General features: G+C 55.5%; 1 protein-coding gene across 4 annotated transcripts in view; it reads right to left on the reverse strand.

Annotated features, from left to right (window-relative positions):
• The window catches only part of Carm1 (coactivator associated arginine methyltransferase 1), a 38,564-nt gene that overhangs the window by 17,606 nt on the left and 2,953 nt on the right, over positions 1–18,005 (reverse strand). The window lies entirely within an intron of this gene.

Consider the following 18,005-nt stretch of genomic DNA (forward strand, 5'->3'; position numbering starts at 1 on the left):
TATTGTTTACTGCTGGTATCACTATCCAGGTTTGAATTCAGGGTCTTGAGCGTGCTGGGCTAGTGCTTTCCCACTTGAGCAGAGCCTCCAGCCTGGCTTTTTACTGGTTCTTTTCAAGATCAGTCTCAAGGACATTTCTGCCTCAGCTGGCCTCAAACTATGATCCTCTGATTCTCAGCCTCCTGAATGGCTAGGATTACAGGCATGAGACATCTTGATCCTGGTACTTTCAGAAGATCTCAACAGACAACGAATAGCAGGACATGGCACAGTCCTAGAAGCAGCGAGCACACCTGGCCTGTGGCCTGATAGAAAAGATCTTTAAAAGACAGGCCAGGAGCCAGCACTGGTGGCTCACGCCTGTCATCCTAGCTACTCAGGAGACTGAGATCTGAGGATCATGGTTCAAAGCCAGCCCAGGCAAGAAGGTCCACAAGACTGTTTTTGTTTTTGTTGGTCATGGGGCTTGAACTCTGGGCCTGAGCACTGTCCCTCAGCTCTTCAGCAAGGCTAGCACTCTACCACTTGAGCTATATAGCACCACTTCCGGTTTTCTGGTGGTTTATTGAAGATAAGTGTTTCATGAACTTTCCTGCCTGGAATGGCTTTGATCCTCAGATCTCAGCCTTCTGAGTAGCTAGGATTACAGGCGTGAGCCATTGGAGCTGGGCGCCCAGCTCCGTGAGACTTTTATCTCCAATAAACCAGTAGAAAACCGGAAGTAGCACTGTGGCTCAAGTGGTAGAGTGCTAGCCTTGATCTGAAGAGCTCAGGGACAGCGCCTAGGTCCAGAGTTCAAGACCCACAACTGACCAAAATAAATAAATATAAATAAATAAATAAAAGCCAGGCCAGGTGCTGCAATCTTAACTACAGGAGGCTGAGATCTGAGGATCAAGTCTAAAGCCAGCAGGCAGGAAAGGCCTTGAGATTCTTCTCTCCAGTTAACCACACAGAAAAAGCTGGAAATGGAGCTGTGGCTCAAGTGGTAGAGCACCAGTCTTGAGCACAAAAGCTCAGGGACAGAATCTAGGGCCCCAAGTTCAAGTCCCAGGACTGGCACCCAAAAGTTTATAAATAGAGTAATGGGCTAGGAATGTGGCTTAGTGGTAGAGTGCTCACCACCTGGCATACATGAAGCCCTGTGTTTGATTCCTCAGTACCACATATACAGAAAAGTGGTGCTGTGGCTCAAATGGTAGAATGCTAGCCTTGGGCAAATAGAACTAGGGACAGTGCCCAGGCCCTGAGTACAAGCCCCAGGACTAGCGGGGGGGGGGGGGGGGGGGGAGTTTTCAAATAGAACAAGAAAAATCTCATTAAATTGTTCTAAGAAGGTAGATCATCACATTGTATGCTTGTATAGAAATATCCCAACTCACGTAAGCCAGTGAAATGATCACAAAAACAACTTAAGTTTCCAATCCCTCTCCATCGCCAAAATGATCAGGAAATAGAACAGAGTTGGAGGAGGAAAATGTACTGCAAAGGAATGAAACTATAGTTCTGGCAAAAGAACAAACAGATCTGTGGGATAGAATCAAGAGTCCAGAAATAAACCTTCCTATTTAGGGTCAATTGATTTGACAAGGATGCCAAGAACACTACATAGAGAAAGAACAAGTCTCTTCAACAAAGGACAATTAGAGACCTAGATAGCTATACCTGGATTGCTATACCATAGCAATCCAGGGCTAACTTAACATGTTTAAAGAACTAAACAAGAGAGCCAAAGCTATCAACTCTCAGAAACCAAAACAGGGGGCTAAAGCTTTTGAGCCTTTGAATTAAGCAATGGATTCCCAGCTATGAGATCAAAAGCAGCAGCAATTAAAGACAAAAGCATACACTGCACTTCGTCACAATCACAGGACAAGGAGGACCACTTCCAAAATAGCAAGAAGCTGGGCGCTGGTGGCTCACGCCTGTCATCCCAGCTACTCAGGAGGGCTGAGATCTGAGGATCATGGTTCAAAGCCAGCCTGGGCAGAAATGTCTATGAGACTTTTATCTCTAAAGAACCATCCGAAAACCAGAAGTGGCGCCATAGCTCAAAGTGGCAGAATATCCCTTGAGCACAAAGAGGCTCAGGGACAGCGCCCAGACCCTGCATTCAAGTCCCATAGCCAGCAACAGAAACAACAAAAAACAAGGGCAAGAATGGCCAAGAAAAGCCCCCCCCCCATCATTTCTGTGTCAATACTGGGGCTTGAACTCAGGGCCTCATGATCCCCCTTGGCTATATAGCTCAGGGCTGGTGCTGAGCTACAATTCCAGCCAGCATTTTCCCGGCTAATTTGGAGATGGAAATCTCACACACCGAAGGGCTTCAAACCTGGATCCTCCGGTCTCAACCTCCTGAGTAGCTAGGATGACAGGCAGGAGCCACCAGCACCAGATTAAGAAAGAAAAAAAAAAAACAAGGACACACTCTGGAGGCCTGTGCTTTAACTACTGACAGGAAGCATCAGGACACCTGTGGCAACCTAGATGAAGGTCAGAAACATCTAGAGCAGAGAAAGGCAGGCACAAAAAGGTCACGCGGGGAATGAGTTTCCTTCTTGGAGCCGGCTGGGAGGAGAAGGCGGCATGGCACGGGGGCTGAGCCGAGCCGGCGGCCAGGGGCAGGGGGAGGCGGCGCGGAGGGCGGGGCTCGGGGGTGTGGGGTTTCCGTCTAGCCTGATGACAAGGTTTTGGAGCTAGAGAAAGGTCATGGTTGCACAACACCGTGAATGGGCTACGAGCCCCAGAATTTCACACTTGAGATGATCTGCTTGAGGGTAGGGGCCTACAGACACCCACCAGCCCTTGACCACCTGACCACCACAGTCTGTGTGCCCCAAGAGCCTTGGGGGGTTGGGGTACACATGGAGGCAGGGCCAGATTTCCTGCACACACCCCCACCCCCGCCAATGGTGCCCGTGTCCACACCCCTCCTAGGCCAGGAGATAAAAAGTGATCTGGCCACAGACAGCGGAGGCCTGTTTACCAGCCGGGCGGCCTGGCAACCCAGCTGGTTGCCCTGGGTGCCCCTCTGCAGCCTGGCGCCAGGCTTGGGCTGAAGGGCCGGGTTAAAGGCACCCCCCCCGCCCCCCGCTCTGCTTCCTAGGCCCCGTGAGAGCCACCAGGAACTAATGAAGGCATCATGAGGAAAGTGGGGTGCAGGAGACAGGACGAGGAGGGTCCACAAAGGGGCAGAGGCTATGAGGGTCCAGCCAGGGAAGGACAGGGACTGAGCAGCATGATGACACTAAGGCTAAGAGGAGGCCCACTGCCTGCCTGCCCGCCTGCCATCCCGGCTGGGGCCAACGGCATGAAGACCAGGCGCCTCCAAGGGTAGCAGCTGCTCAACTACCCACATCCCCACATCACAAGCACCCCGGGCCAGCCACGGGCCAGGCCTTGACCCCCCCACCCCCTCAGGCCCCTCTATTCTCTTCACCAAAGCTTGCACAAGTTAAGGGTCTCTTTCAAAGTCACCCAGCAAGAGGGGGGCTGGAGTACTGGCTCCAAGGTCACCCCTCCGAACTACTGCACCCCAGGATTTCTCAGTGATTCTACAGCAGTCTTTGGCCAACTTTCTCTGCAAAGGACCAGGCAGTAACTATTTTCAGCTTTGCTGAGTGCAGCTCAGTAGGAAACAGCTTGTCTAGATCATACAAGCCCCTGGGTTCCATTCTTGGCACAGAGGGGAGGGCCAGGTGACAGTGACTCACACCAGTAATCCCAGCTAGTAAGGAGGCTGTGATCTGAGGACCCAAGTTCAAAGCCAGCTCGGGCAGGCAAACCCATGACACTTATCTTCCATAAGCCACTAAAAAGTCAGAAGTGGAGCAGGGACTTAAGTGGTAGAGTGCTAGCCTTAAGAAAAATGGCCCCCCTGACGGTATAACCCCTGCTTTCACTGTATTTGATGTTGGTATAATTTGTGGAGGGGAAGGGGAAACACAAATCATTTAAATAGGGATACAGGTGGACCCATTGCAACAATGAGACGTACAAGTCGTTATGTTGAAAACGAACTTTACAACTTTGGTGGGGGGGAGGGGGAATGAGGATTGGGGGGCAGGGGGAAGGCTGGGAAGGGATGAGAAGGGGAAACAAAGGAGGAGGCTACAATGCTTGATAAGAAATGTACTCATTATCTTGCCCAAGTAATTGTAACCCTTCTGGTACAGTATTTTCACAATAAAAAGAAAAATGGCTTAAGGACAGCATCTGGGCCCTGAGTTCAAGCTCCAGGAGCAACACAAACAAAAAAACAGAAGGGGGGTGAGGGAAGAACCCCGTAAAAAAATACATACATTTTTGCCTTTATGGGCAAGATTAACGCTACTATGACGGCTCCATTCTGCTTTGCATCAGCCAAGTAAATGAGTGGTGTGTGTGCCAATAAAACTTTATTTACAAACCCAGGCAGGGGGCCAGGTCTAGCCTACAGGGATAGTGGTGTACAGAGGTAGAAGTATAGGTACAGGGCTGGGACAAAGCCTCTTCTCCACCCACCTGCTCACCATGGAGACAACTCCCCATCCTGGAGGAGTGAGTGGATGGCCAAGAAACAAAGATGCCCGGGTGAGGGCCTCACGGGGACTCTAGGTACCTGGCTGCCCAGGCTGGGCAGGAGACCAGAGCCAACCCTGAGGTGAGAGGAAGGAGCCAGAGAGGGCAGGAGATGGCCGGCCAGGCCAGGGCCAGCGGGCTGGTGAGGGGAGCGGCGGGAGAAGCCACTCACAAGCCCTGGACAGCGTGTCCAGCCCCGCGGCCCTGGTCCTGCCCCTCCCTCCTCGGACAGGTCCCCCCTGCCCTGCCGCCTGAACCCCACTGCACTATGGCTCCTATTCACGCGGGCCTCACTGGGCAGCCAGGGATGGCTAGTGCTCATGGCTGCTGGCCATTTAGTGGGGTCCCCACCACAGAGGAGACATGGTGGGGCGTGGGAGTCCAGGGGCACAGGCCCAAGTGCTGGCCGGGGGGCCCAGTCCCCTAAGGAGGCAAAGTTTCCCCCAACACACACACACACACACACACACACACACACACACACACACACACACACACACACACACACACACACACACACACACACACACACACACACACACACACACACACACACACACCCTAGAACCTTCCATCCCTGAGCAGGATTGGAAGAGCTGGGGGGGTGGAAGGAACTGAACCCCACTCTCCCTGCTACCAAATGGAGGAATAATTAATAATGGTCATCTCCCCAGCCGGGGGGGGGGGGAGAGGCGGAGACAGTGGGGAATGGAGAACCCTGACCCCAAATATCACATCTTGTATTAAGTCACTGGCTCCCCTTCTCCATGATCAGACAAGAGCGAGGTGAAAAGGAGGGTGGGGGAGGGGAGCAGGTGCCCCCACCCCACCGCTGCAGGCTTGGGAAATCCAGGGTGTGTTCCCAAAGCCACAGCTGCAGCCCAATGGGCCCAGCTTCCCCTTGGGGTACCCAAGACAGGCCCGTGGGTGAAGAGTTTGGGCCTCTGTGTCCCCAACTGTCCAGCAGCAATCCCCCCATGCCCCAGCATCCTGGAACTTGGTTAAGTCAAGAGCCACCCATGGGTTTGGGTCTCCACCAGCAGCAGTGTCCCCCTACCCCCCACACACACACCTCAGGAGCCCCAGCTATGAAGGACACACAAAGAGAATTCCACGCTGGCAGGAAGTGTGTTGGAAGACAAGTCCACCCCGGAAGCCCGGCCTCCACCACGCGCTGCAGCCCAAGGCTTGCCAGGCCCATGGAGGGCGAGCCCCACGCCTCACCCCACAGGCACATCAAAGGTGGGCGCTGCTCTCCGGGGGCAAGCAACCCCAGGACCCCGGACAGGGCTAGCCCAATGGTGTGCATGGCTCGTGCCTGTGTCACGTGACCCTAACACCTCACATCCCAATGCAGCCCCAGGACGAACAGAGTGGGGCTGGGAAGGTGGCTCAGTGGTAGAGTGCTTGTCTTACATGCATGAGGCCCTGGGTTCGATTCCTTAGCACCACATAAGAGAAAAAGCCGGAAGTGGCGCTGTGGCTCAAGTGGTAGAGCGCTAGCCTTGAGCTGAAGAGCTGAGGGACAGCGCCCAGGCCCAGAGTTCAAGCCCCACAACTGACAAAAAGGAGACAAGAGAGAGCGTGAAGGGGAGATGGAGGGGAGATGGAGGGGAGGGGCCCCGCAGCCACAGGGGAAGGTCCCAGGGGTGCACAGGGGGTCCCTCCTCTGGAAGTAAGCAGATCTGTTGTCCCCAGGAAGTGTGATATTGGGGGGGGCAGGCTTCGTCCGCATTCCGTTGCATGCTGTCAGCGGCCGGCCACAGGCCAGGTGCCCGACCAGGTCTGGCACTGGGGTCAGTCCGCCCGCGCGGATCGGCTCGGCTCGGCTTGAATACTCTTTTGGCACACGGTGTAGAACAGCAACACGAGCCATTGCTTTGCCTGTGGCAGGGCTACGGCATGGCAAAAAAACAAACAAACCAAAAACCAAAAACCAAGATTGAGCTTCAGAAAGAATGGTGGACGCGAGGCCAGGGTGGCTCCAGTCCCCAGGTGCCCTGTCCCCCCCCCCCGCGCCCCCTGCCCCGAGGCCACCCCCAGCCCTAGCCTGACAGAAGCCCCGCAAGGGTCTGGCTTCCCAGCTGGAGAGCGACCACGAAGTCACATGGCTGACAGCGCCATGTCTCTCACACGTGTTGGCATCTTTGCGCATGCGTATGCGTGCATGTGCATTATGTGTGCACACGCACGCACGCAACCCTGCTAGGAAAACAGTCCAGCACCGAGACCCACTCCCTACCCACTTGCTCTTCATTCGAAGTTGCACAGATAACAGCTTAGGCTTGCAGGGTGACCCCAGTGTGCGTGTAGAGTTACCCCAGGGTAAGGTTACCCTGGCAGGGAAGTCTGATATCACCCCCGCCCTGCCAAGGGTTGTTGGGGTTTTGTTGTTGTTTTGTTTTGGTGGTATTTAGGGACTTGTGTTTACTGGGGCAGGTGCTCTACTACTTGAACCACGCTCCTGCCCTTTCGCTGTAATTCTTTGTGGGATAAGGTCTTGCATGCATGCACAGGCCAGGTGGATAGCACTTTCTTTTTTACGATTCTGCTGTAGCTCCAAGGACAGACACAAACCGACATATCTAGGTATTGGCTGAAATGAGCCTCCACAACGACCTCAAACCCCAATCCTCCCAATCTGTGCCTCCTAGGCAACCAGGATTCCAGGCAAGAGCCCTTCAGTGCCTACCACATTTTATTTCTTTAAATGGGTGGGTACCGCAGGGGGTTAACATGTCTCGGGCCAGGCCCAGGCTACTGCAGAATCTCTGACCAGCTGCAGGAAAACCCCGGCGCCGCTGGGGTGACCCCAGGTTGGAGAAGCTCCCAAATCAGACGTAGCTCGGATGCCCTCAGGGGCTGGGCTGGGGCTGGGAGCTGTGGGGTGCACAGAAGGGCAACCCCAAGAACAGAAGGACAAGACAAAAGCCAGAGCCTGGCTTTTCTGCAAGGAAGGCTGGGGGCAATTACATGCAAATGTCTGCCGGGCTATGCTAATCAGCTGCTGTCAGGCCCCGGCTTTGTGGGCTACAAAAGGGACAGCAGATGTGCCCAGGGCTCGGCGGGCGCTGAGAGCTTAGTGGGTAATTGGGGGCGGGGGGGGGGGGGGGGGGGAGGCCGCCTGCCTTTCTTCTCGGGGAAGAAGTGGGCCCGCTACAGCTGGGCTTTCTCATGGCAGCCAGGCCCCGTTTTCAGGGCGCTCGTCTGGCCCAGGGCCAGGCCCGCCCCATCGCAGCGCTGGGGAGCTCTGCCTCGGTGGGCTTTATTCCTGCTAGGGACACTTCACCAGAGGGAGGCCGTCCCAGGCAGCTCCTGAGAGCTGGGGCACGGGGGGGGGGGGGGGGAGGGGGCTGGGCAGGCAGGACCCCCCCCATCTCCCTAAGGCCTGGGGGAGGGGGCTGAGGTGTGCGAGCAGCCAAAGGACTTCAGCCGGGAGCAGGCAGCTCCCTGGGGAGGCAGGGGACAGCCTCTGTGGGGAAGGGGGACGGGGGGGGGGGGGGGGGGGGGATGGGGACAGGGGGAGAAGCTGCTGGAACCCAAGAAAGGTTTTGGCTTTGGAAACACCGAGCAGGGCTGGCACCAGAAGAGCCGTGTCCAGGCCCCTCGGCACCTGGGCCTGGACAACAGGATGTCTGAGTTAGGAGGGCCGCCCGCCCGCCTGGGAGGCCCCAGGCTGCCTCTCCAGATGTGACTCCAGATGTGGGTGTGGGGGGGGTGCTATGACACAGGAGCCAGGAACCTGTCTGGGAGTTTCTCCCAGGCTGCTGTGACCCACACAGTGACATGGGCCAGAGGACACACGACCCCAAACTTCCGCTTGTGTCCAGCTTGGGGGGGGGGGCAGAGGGAGCTGCAGGGAGCGTGGTAGGTAGGTGGATGCATGTGTTGGTGGTTGAGCCAAACCCTGGCTGCTGGTTTGGTGCCTCAGTTTCCCCATGGGGGCCGCCAAGCCTGAGGCCACAGACTGGATGCTTCAGTCTGGTTCCCAGCCACGGCCGCAAGAATGTGAGGAAATCTCTGGAATGCCTCTCTGGGGCCTGCAGGAGGCCCAGGCCTGGCTCTGGGTACTCGTGCGTGGCCTGCTCTTCTCATGAGGAACACCAGAGCAGGGGGGAGGGGGGACGGGGGAAGGGGGGACAGGGGGAGGGGGGAGGGGGGACAGGGGGCACCATGTGGTCAGGCAGGTTTCACACGTGGCCGTGGAACACACAGCAAGAGTGAGCCCCACCTCATCGAGGGGAGCACAAAGCCCTGCAGATGACGTCACAGCCAGACGGCTCAGGCCGAGTGCCTTGCTTTAGAGAGACAAAAAGATGGGATAGAAAGGGAGCTCTCGGGCTCCATGCGGCAGGAGCAAGGGGAGGAGGAGGAGGGCCCCCCCCACTGAACAACTACCGCCACCAGCCGAGGGCCAATCAGGTTTGGTTTGGGGGCAGATAACTAACTGCCCAACGCACCAAACAAGCCCCCAAAGCCTCGGGGCTTGGAAATGGGGGTGCAGGGGATCTTCCAGGCCTAACCCTGCCCAGCGGGGGCGAAGGCCCCTGGCTTGGGGGCTTTAAGGTTGGTGAACAGCGGTGCCAGACACTGGTGCCAGCCCTCCACACACCCTCTGCCATCCCCCACTGCCCTCAACGCCTCGGAGGTTGAAGGGAGAGGCTCAAGAGAAAGGTCACTGGGCCAAGGGCACCAGGTCAAAGGTTGCACACAGTCCGTGCTCCTCAACCCCTCCTGCAGCCCTGGCCCAGAGAGGCTGGCAAGCCCGGCAGCGGGCAGCAGGCAGGGGCCCTGGCTGCGGTCGCAGGGACCTGGAGCCAACAGCAGGACCACTGAATCCTCATGGCTACAAGGAGGCTGGGATTGGAGGAGGATGGGTGGAGGTTGGCGGCAGGGGCGGAGCCGCACATGAGCCCCGCCCACCCCAGGGCGAGCTGCGCTGCCCTTGGCAGGTCTCCTGCCTGCCAGGCAGCACGTGTGCCAGGGCACTATTTACAACACCTGAGTGCTGTCAGCCTGCCACCCGCCACCGCCCTCCAAGGTAAGCTGTCCACATTCCCAGTGTGCGGGGAGGAAACTGAGTCACGGAGGGAGAGACGCTGGAGCTGGCGGCGAGCCCAGGCCTGCAAGTCTTGGGCTCCCCTGGGCCTTCCCGCTCTGCTGAGCCTTTCCCCCAGCGCCCTGGAGCCAATCGGAGGCGCTCCTCACTAAGTGAGCACCGACTCGGCAGCGAGGCACCGTGTCCCCGGGGCTGGGTGGCCACACCCCAGGAGTGGCTCATGGGAAGCCAGAGCCCCAAGTGAGTCCAAACCCAGGGGCAGCCCCTACTTCCCACGGCAGAAATGAAAGGCAGGTGACAGGTTGGGAGGCTGACATGGCCCCACCCACGTGTGTGGCCTGGCCAGGCCAGGCAGCCCCTGACTCTCCATCCCCCCCTTCCCCTCTCCTGCCCCCCTTCTCCAGACAGGGAGGCTCAAAGCTTGTAATCCCAGCTATTACTTTCAAGGCCAGGGTGGGTGGGTACAAAAGCAAGACCCCATATCAACAAAGAAGCTGGGAGTGGAGGTGCCAGCCTGTCATCCCAGCTACTTGGGAGATAGAGATAGGAAAGTCAAGGCCCCACGGCTGGCCTCAGGCAAAAGTCTAAAGTCCTACTAGAAAACAATAGAAAGGGCTATGAGGGTGCATCAAAGGCTAGAGGGCTGAGTTCAAACCCCAGTATGGGGGGTGGGCTAGGTAAGCTTCTCCCCATCTCCTCCTCACTCTTCTCCAGGGATGGCCCCTCCAATTCACTCACTCCCAGGGCACGGGTCCCTCAGAGATGGGGTGAAGCACCTTAAAGTCTCTTGTCGCCATAGCTGCCCTTAACCCCTTAAACTGGACGGGAGGCAAAGGGAAGCTTCAGAGGCTGCCAAGATCACAGCCACCCACCCAGAGGCAAAGAGCAGCGCGCACCAGCTCACGCCTGTCAGCCCAGCTGCTCAGGAGGCTGAGATTTGAGGATCACAGTTCAAAGCCAGCCCGGGAGGAAAGTCCACGAGACTGATCTCCAATAAACCACCAGAAAACCAGAAGTGGGGCTGTGGCTCAAGGGGTAGAGTGCTTGTCTTCAGCTGAAGAGCTGAGGGACAGCGCCCAGGCCCTGAGTTCAAGCCCTATGACCGACCAAAAAAAAAAATAAAAAGTAAATAAAAAGCAAAACAGATGGGTGTCAGAGGCTCACGCCTGTTATCCTAACTACTCAGGAGGCTGAGATCTCGGGATTGCAGTTCAAAGCCAACCTGGGCAGAAAAGTTCCCAAGAGACTCTCATCTCCAATGCACCACAAGAAAACCAGAAGTGGGGGCTGGGAAGGTGGCTCAGTGGTAGAGCGCTTGCCTTGCATGCATGAGGCCCTGGGTTCAATTCCTCAGCACCACATAAGCAAACAGAAAAAAGCCGGAAGTGGTACTGTGACTCAAGTGGTAGGGCGCTAGCCTTGAGCTGAAGAGCTGAGGGACAGTGCCCAGGCCCAGAGTTCAGGCCCCATGACTGGACCCCCCCAAAAAAAATGTTAAAAAAAAAAAACAGAAGTGGGGCTGTGGCTCAAGTGGTGGAGCGCTGGCCTTCAACACAAAGAGGCTCAGGGACAGCACCTAGACACTAAGTTCAAACACTACAACCCACCAAAAAAGCGAAATATAGGCAGGTGCCAGTGGCCCATGCCAGTCATCCTAGCTACTCAGGAGGCTGAGATCTAATGATTCCAGATGAAAGCCAGCCCAGGAAAGGAAGCTCTGTGAGACTCTTATCTCCAGTAAACCACCAAAAGGAGCTGGCAGTAGAGCTATGGCTCAAATGATAGAGCATTAGCCATGAACAAAGAAAAGCTCAGGGACAGAACCCAGGCCCTGAGTTCAAGCCCAAGCAGCAGCACAAAATTTAAGCCAAGCACTGGTGCCTCACCCCTGTCATCCTCGCTATGCAGGAGGCTGAGATCTGATCATCACAGTTCAAAGCCAGCCGGGGAAGGAAAGTTCATGAGACACTTATCTCCAATGAACCACCAGAAAACCAGAAGTGGCGCTGCAGCTCAAGTGGTAGAGTGCTCGCCTTGAGCTGAAAAGCTGAGGGACAGCGCCCAGGCCCAGGGTTCAAGCCCCACAACCGACCAAGGAAAAAAAAAAAAAAAAAGATTAAGTAATTAGGACAAAATAATAAAATATAAACTTAAGGGGCACCGGGACCATCCACGGCGCAGACTGAGACCCTCGTTCTGCGCTGGCCTCGACTCTGCACCTGAAACAGCCCAACCCTCTCCCCTCGGGGCCCCGAGCCAGTGGCAAGGCTGCCCACCCCTCCCCGAGTTGTCCAGCAAAACCTAGGTGCGCAGCAGGCTCCCCCAAAAAGGAACCCCCCCTCCCCGGCCATGGAGAGAAGGGAAGTCTCCTGAGCCTCCCCTGCCTGCTCAATCCAAGCACGGGCAAAGGCCTGGCACTCGAGCCATCCGTGCATTCCTGTCAGGCCTTCCCGCCCTGTCCAGAGAGGCCCAGGCCCGTCCGGCATCCCATCAACCAGTGTTGAAGCACAGACTTTCTGGGGGCCCAGAAACAGGCTGTAACAAAGTTGCACACGCCTAGCATTTTAGGAAGGTGACACCTTATTCTCTGCAGGCCCCTGTTCTTAACCTAGCACTCTGCAGCAAACCTAGTAACACTACATTGAAAACACCTAGTGACACTACATTGAAACATAGTTATATGTACCCACATGCAGCTCGGGGCAGATCCCGACTGGCAAAAAGCAGTTACAGTTCCAGAATGCTTGCACTGTCACACTGCAGGGCACAGGGTCTGGAGGTGGGGGAAGCTGAGGAGGAAGGATCGGAAGGGCTCAAAACTCTGTGCTTGGCAGGAGCTGGGCCCAATTTAGAGAGACACGCCTGCAGGACATGGATTCAAAGTTATTCCAAGCTACGCGCAGGTGGTTCACACCTGTCATCCCAGCTACTCAGGAGGGTGGGATCTGAGGATGGTGGTTCAAAGCCAGCCTGGGCAGTGGTTCAAGTGGTAGAGTGCTAGCCTTGAACAAAAATAGCTCAGGGACAACACCCAGACCCTGAGTTCAAGCCCCACAACTGACAAAAAGAAAAAAAGAGTTACTCCATGGCAGGCGGGGTACATGCCTGTAATTCCAGCTACAGGGATTAGAGGAGGACTGAAAAACTCATAGCCAGTCTGGGCAAAGTGAGAGGGTGGCAAACCAATACAAACAAAAGGGCTGAGGGTGTGCTTCAATCCCTGCTATGGCAACAGTCAAAACAAGGCATGAGGGCTGGGAAGGTAGCTCAGTGGTAGAGTGCTTGCCTTGTACGCATAAGGCCCTGGGTTCGAGTCCTCAGCACCACGGTAAGCAGAAAAGGCTGGCGTGGGCACTGTGGCTCAAGCGGTAGAACGCTCGCCTTGAGCTGAAGAGCTGACGGACAGCGCCCAGGCCCAGAGTTCAAGCCCCATGACCGACAAAAAAAAAAAAAAAAATGCATGTCAGCTGGACACTGGTGGCTCACACCTGTCATCTGAGCTACTCAGGAGGCTGAGATCTTGAGATCTGAGGACCACAGTTTGAAGCCAGTCTAGGCAGAAAAGTCTGTGAGACTCTTTTCTCCAATTAATCACAGAAAAAGCTGGAAGTGATGCTGCAGCTCAAGTGCTAGTTGAGCAAAAGGAGCTTAGGGACCACGCCCAGTCCCAAAGTTCAAGACCCAGGACTGGGGGGGGGGGGGGGGAGACCATTTTATTGCACTGTTCACGGTGGCGCATACCTGCAGCACCAGCTACTCAGGAAGTCACATTCCTCAGGGGACGGCTTGAGGTCAGGAGTTCCACAGTGGCCTGGACAACCTAGTGACTACAACCTAACCGTGTTAACTTTTTGTGCTGGTACTAGGGCTTGAACTCAGGGCCTGGGCCCTGTTTCCTGAGCATTTGTGCTTAAGGCTAGTGCTCTACCACTTAAGCCACAGATCTACTTCCAGTTTTTTTGGTTGTTAACTGGAGGTAAGAGTCCCATGGATTTTCCTGCCCAGGCTCTGAACCGCGATCCTCAGATCTCAGCCTCCTGAGTAGCTATGGATGACAGGCGGGAGCCACTGGCTCTTGGGGCCAGTTTCCCACTTCTTCAGAGGAGCCCTTTTGCTCCGAGCGGGGGCCACTGTGCCCACACCCCACCCCTGACCCACATCTCCCCCCTGCCCCCGAGCCAAGCTACCTCTCCCTGCAAAAGCAGCCTTGAACTGGGCTGAGCACATGGCTGCCTGGGAGGAGGCTCTATTTCCCAGACTCCTTTGCAGCTACCAGTGATGGACGGACATCCCAGCCAATGGGATGGAAGCTGAAGTGCCCCAGACACTTTGTGGGTTTGAGTAGAACTTGGCTGTTTAGCTCAGGGCCTCCTGCTTGCTAGGCAAGGCCTCCACCACTTGAGCCATGCCTCCAGCCTCTTTTTGCACTCCTTGAGGTAAGTCTCGATTTATGCCAGGGTCGGCCTGGGCAGTGTTCCTCCCATCTGCACTTCCGGTGTCACTAAGAGTGATGGGCATATGTCACTGAGCCCAGCCTTTGTGATTCCACTTAGCAGGAGTAATAAGCACACAGCACGGTACCCAGCCATTAGTTGAGATGGAGTCTCGTGAATTTTTATGCCCAGACTGGCCTCAAACCTTTGTTCCCCTTCTCTACCTCACTAGTAGGGAGCTAGGATTTACATGCTTGAGCCACCCCACCACACCCCTGCCCTCCCCCCAGCCCCCACCCCCAAAGGCCCTAAGCCAATATTCAGAAACTTCCTTAGAAGACATCTGGCCTGGGCCCTCTGCAGGCTTCCTCCTTTGTCCTTTCCATAATTCTGCTATCTGGAAGTCAGAATGTGATGGCTGGACTCCAGCAGCCAAGCTGACCCATGAGGAAAAGACCTCATCTTAGGCATGGACCTGAGACAGGCAAGCGGCCAGGCCCACACTTCAGTGTGGCAGCTGTCTTGTGGCAGCAGCTGCAACTCTGGGTCTGACATGTGCAGATAAGCTCAGTGCTGGCCATCTTTCCTTTACACACACACACACACACACACACACACACACACACACACACACACACACACACACACACACACACACACACACACACACACACACACACACACACACACACACAGAGCAAAGTGAGGGACCAGCAGCTCAGAACCCCGGTTCTACTGTCCACCTGCCTGATCACGTTGGCGGGGCCGGCCCTTCTGCCCACTTTTCCACTAGCAAAATGGGGTTGGAAGCCCTCATCATTTCCAGGGTGTTTAGGAAGCAGTTTAACACAGACCTAAGGCCACCACCTGCCGGCTCCCTGGCCGGGAACTCGAGAAAGCGACCTCGGGGGGCTCAGCCATTGGGGCAGGCCCTGTGCTGCTCAAAACAAAATTAGCAATTTTGGCCTGACAAGTTGGCTGGGCCCCGATTAACTCTGGTCCCTGCTCCGCACACCAGGGTTTGTGAGCTTAGCTCTTCAATGCCAGCCAGTCAATAGCATAGGGAGGGCTGGGAAGGCAGCTCAGTGGTAGAGTGCTTGCCTAGCATGCAGGAAGCCCTGGGTTCGACTCCTCAGTATCACAGAACAGAAAAGGCGGAAGTGGCCCTGTGGCTCACATGGTAGAACACTGGCCTTGAGCAAAAAGAAGCTCAGGGACAGAGCCTAGGCCCTAAGTTCAAGGCCCAGGACTGGCAAGATAGACAGACAGACAGACACACAGACAGTATAGCATCACAGGGGTTAGCTGATGGCCTAATAAGATGGCTTAGTTGAATATTCCCTCTGTGTGTATGTGTGTGTATACACGCACGCACATGACACACAACAGGTACTGGGATTTGAACTCAAGACCTGTCTTTTAGCTTTTTCCCTCCAGGGTGGTGCTCTACCACTTGAGCCACAGCTCCACTTTGGCTTTTTGCTGGTTAAGTGGAAGCTGAGCGTCTCATAGACTTTCCTACCTGCGCTGGCTGCCAACTGATCCTCAGACCTGCAGAGCCTCCTGAGAAGCTAGGAGGACCGGCGGGAGCTGCCCGTCGGCCGGCTATTTGTGGGGGTTTTTTCCTTCCCCGACCCCTTCTGACTGTCAAAGGCTCTTAGTTCTGATTGTGGAAATAGGCCCCCGCTTCACGTGGCCCTCAGGCCCGGATTCTGTGCCCTTCCCCTGCTGACCCCCGTGGCCGGTCACCCGAGTCTGTGAAGCCTGGCACATATATGGGAAGTGCTCAATAACCGGCAAAAGGGCAGCTGCTGGCTAGCAGAGCGGGTCCAGGTGGGGAGAGAGAGAAAGCAGCTCATCTCAACAGCAGGTCTGAAGCTCCGAGCAGCCTGCGTCACACCCGGCCCCTGGCCCACCCAGCTGTTCCATGGCACCCCCAGGTCAGAGTGGCCCTGCCAGGCCGCCCTAGACGCTGTGTGCAATCCATACCCCAGCCCTGAGAACCCTGCACCCCAGAGCTCACTTCACATCGCTCTCCCCGCCCCAAACTCCCCCAGTCTCAGCCTTGTGTGATGTAGCCAACTCTGAGGCCACTGCCAGAGGGCAGGCACTGACGGTGCACGCCTGTAACCCCGTTACCCAGACACTGAGATAGGAGGATCATGGTTCCAAGCCAGGCCAGGCAGGAACATCTGTGAGACTCTGATCTCCAATGAACCACCAGAAAACTGGAAGTGGCGCTGTGGCTCAAGGGGTAGAGCGCTTGCCTTGAGCAAAGAGTTCAGGGACAGCGCCCAGGCCCTGAGTTCAAGCCTCACAACCCATCAAAGACACCAGGGGGGACGGGAAGGGGATGGATGACACAACAGCCCAGCTTCACCACCTGTTTCGGCCACAAGAAAACCCAGACACATAGCCGGGCGCCGGTGGCTCAGGCCTGTCATCCTAGCTACTCAGGGGGCTGAGATCTGAGGATTGTGGTTCAAAGCCAGCCCGAGCAAGGAAAGTCCGTGAGACTCTTATCTCCAATGAACCACCAGAAAACCGGAAGTAGCACTGTGGCTCAAACAGTAGAGCGCTCGCCTTGAGCTGAAGAGCTGAGGGACAGCGCCCAGGCCCAGAGTTCAAGCCCCTCAGCCAACCAAAAAAAAAAGAAAAGAAAACCCAGACACAGACCCCCACAGCTACAACAGTGGCGGGATGTAAGATGAGCCCAGTGTGACATAACCGCAGAAGAGAAATCCAGTCCAACTCCCCTCACACTCCTTAATGGAAATGAAGTCTTTGTGAAGGTAACTAAGACTCCCGCCTATAATCCTACTCAGGAGAGGCACATCTGCAGATGATGGTTCAAAGCCAGCCCAGGCAAGAAAGTCCATGAGACTCTTATCTCCAATAAACTACTGAGAAAAGGCCGGAAGTGGCGCTGTGGCTCAAGTGGTAGAGCGCTAACCTTGAGCACAAAAGCTCAGGGACAGCGCGCAGTGCCTGTAGTTCAAGCCCCAAGACCAGAACAAAAATAAGAATCTCAGGATGACACCTGGCTGGCGTCCAATAAAAGTAGGTCCCAGAGCCAATGTCCAGGATTTTAAGAAGAAAGGAAAAGCCTGCTGGGCGCCAGTGGTTCACGCCTGTAATCCTAGCTGCTAAGGAGGCCAAGATCTGAGGATCGTGGTTCAAAGCCAACCCAAGCCAGAAAGTCCATGAGACTCATTTTTATCTCCCATTAACTAGCGAAAACCCCAGAAGTGGAACTATGGCTCAAAGGAAAGACCACCAATCTAGAGCAAACAAAGCTTAAGGGATAGTGCCCAGGCCTTGAGTTCAAGCCCTAGAACTGGAACAAAAAGAAAAATTAAAGAAAAAAAAAAAAAGAGTGTAGAGGTAAAGGAGACACACCAAACACCCTTCACTTCACACCCCCAGCCTACATTGGACACAATACACTCCTGGCAATGTTTTGTTTTGCCAGTCCTGGGGCTTGAACTCAGGGCCTGGGCACTCTCCCAGAGCCTCTTTAGCTCAAGGCTAGCACTCTAGTTGGAGCCACAGCGCCAACTTCCGGCTTTTTCTGTGTATGTGGTGCTGAGGAATCGAACCCAGGACTTCATGCATGCAAGGCAAGTGCTCTACCACTGAGCCACCTTCCCTGCCCACTCCTAGCAGCCTTGAGAACTTAATATGCCAAACTCTGGGGGCCTCAGAGCTCTACCCCACAGAGGGAAGAAATTCTTCCCCACCCTGAGAACACAGACATTCTCCTCCCACAGATAGGTGCGCGGTGAATTCTGCCTCGGCGGATCAGCACGTGGAACTCTGAACACTAGGAACATTTCCACCATTCCTTCTTCCTCCTGGCTGGTGTGTGACTCGTAGGGACACACCCCTCCAAGCCCCCAGCCACTAGGCACATTATCAGGGCAATGGAAAACACAAAACAGGCCCAAGCC

Source organism: Dipodomys merriami, unplaced genomic scaffold, assembly GCF_024711535.1.
Source record: "Dipodomys merriami isolate MVZ:Mamm:240054 unplaced genomic scaffold, mDipMer1.0.p SCAF_6, whole genome shotgun sequence".
NCBI lineage: Eukaryota > Metazoa > Chordata > Mammalia > Rodentia > Heteromyidae > Dipodomys > Dipodomys merriami.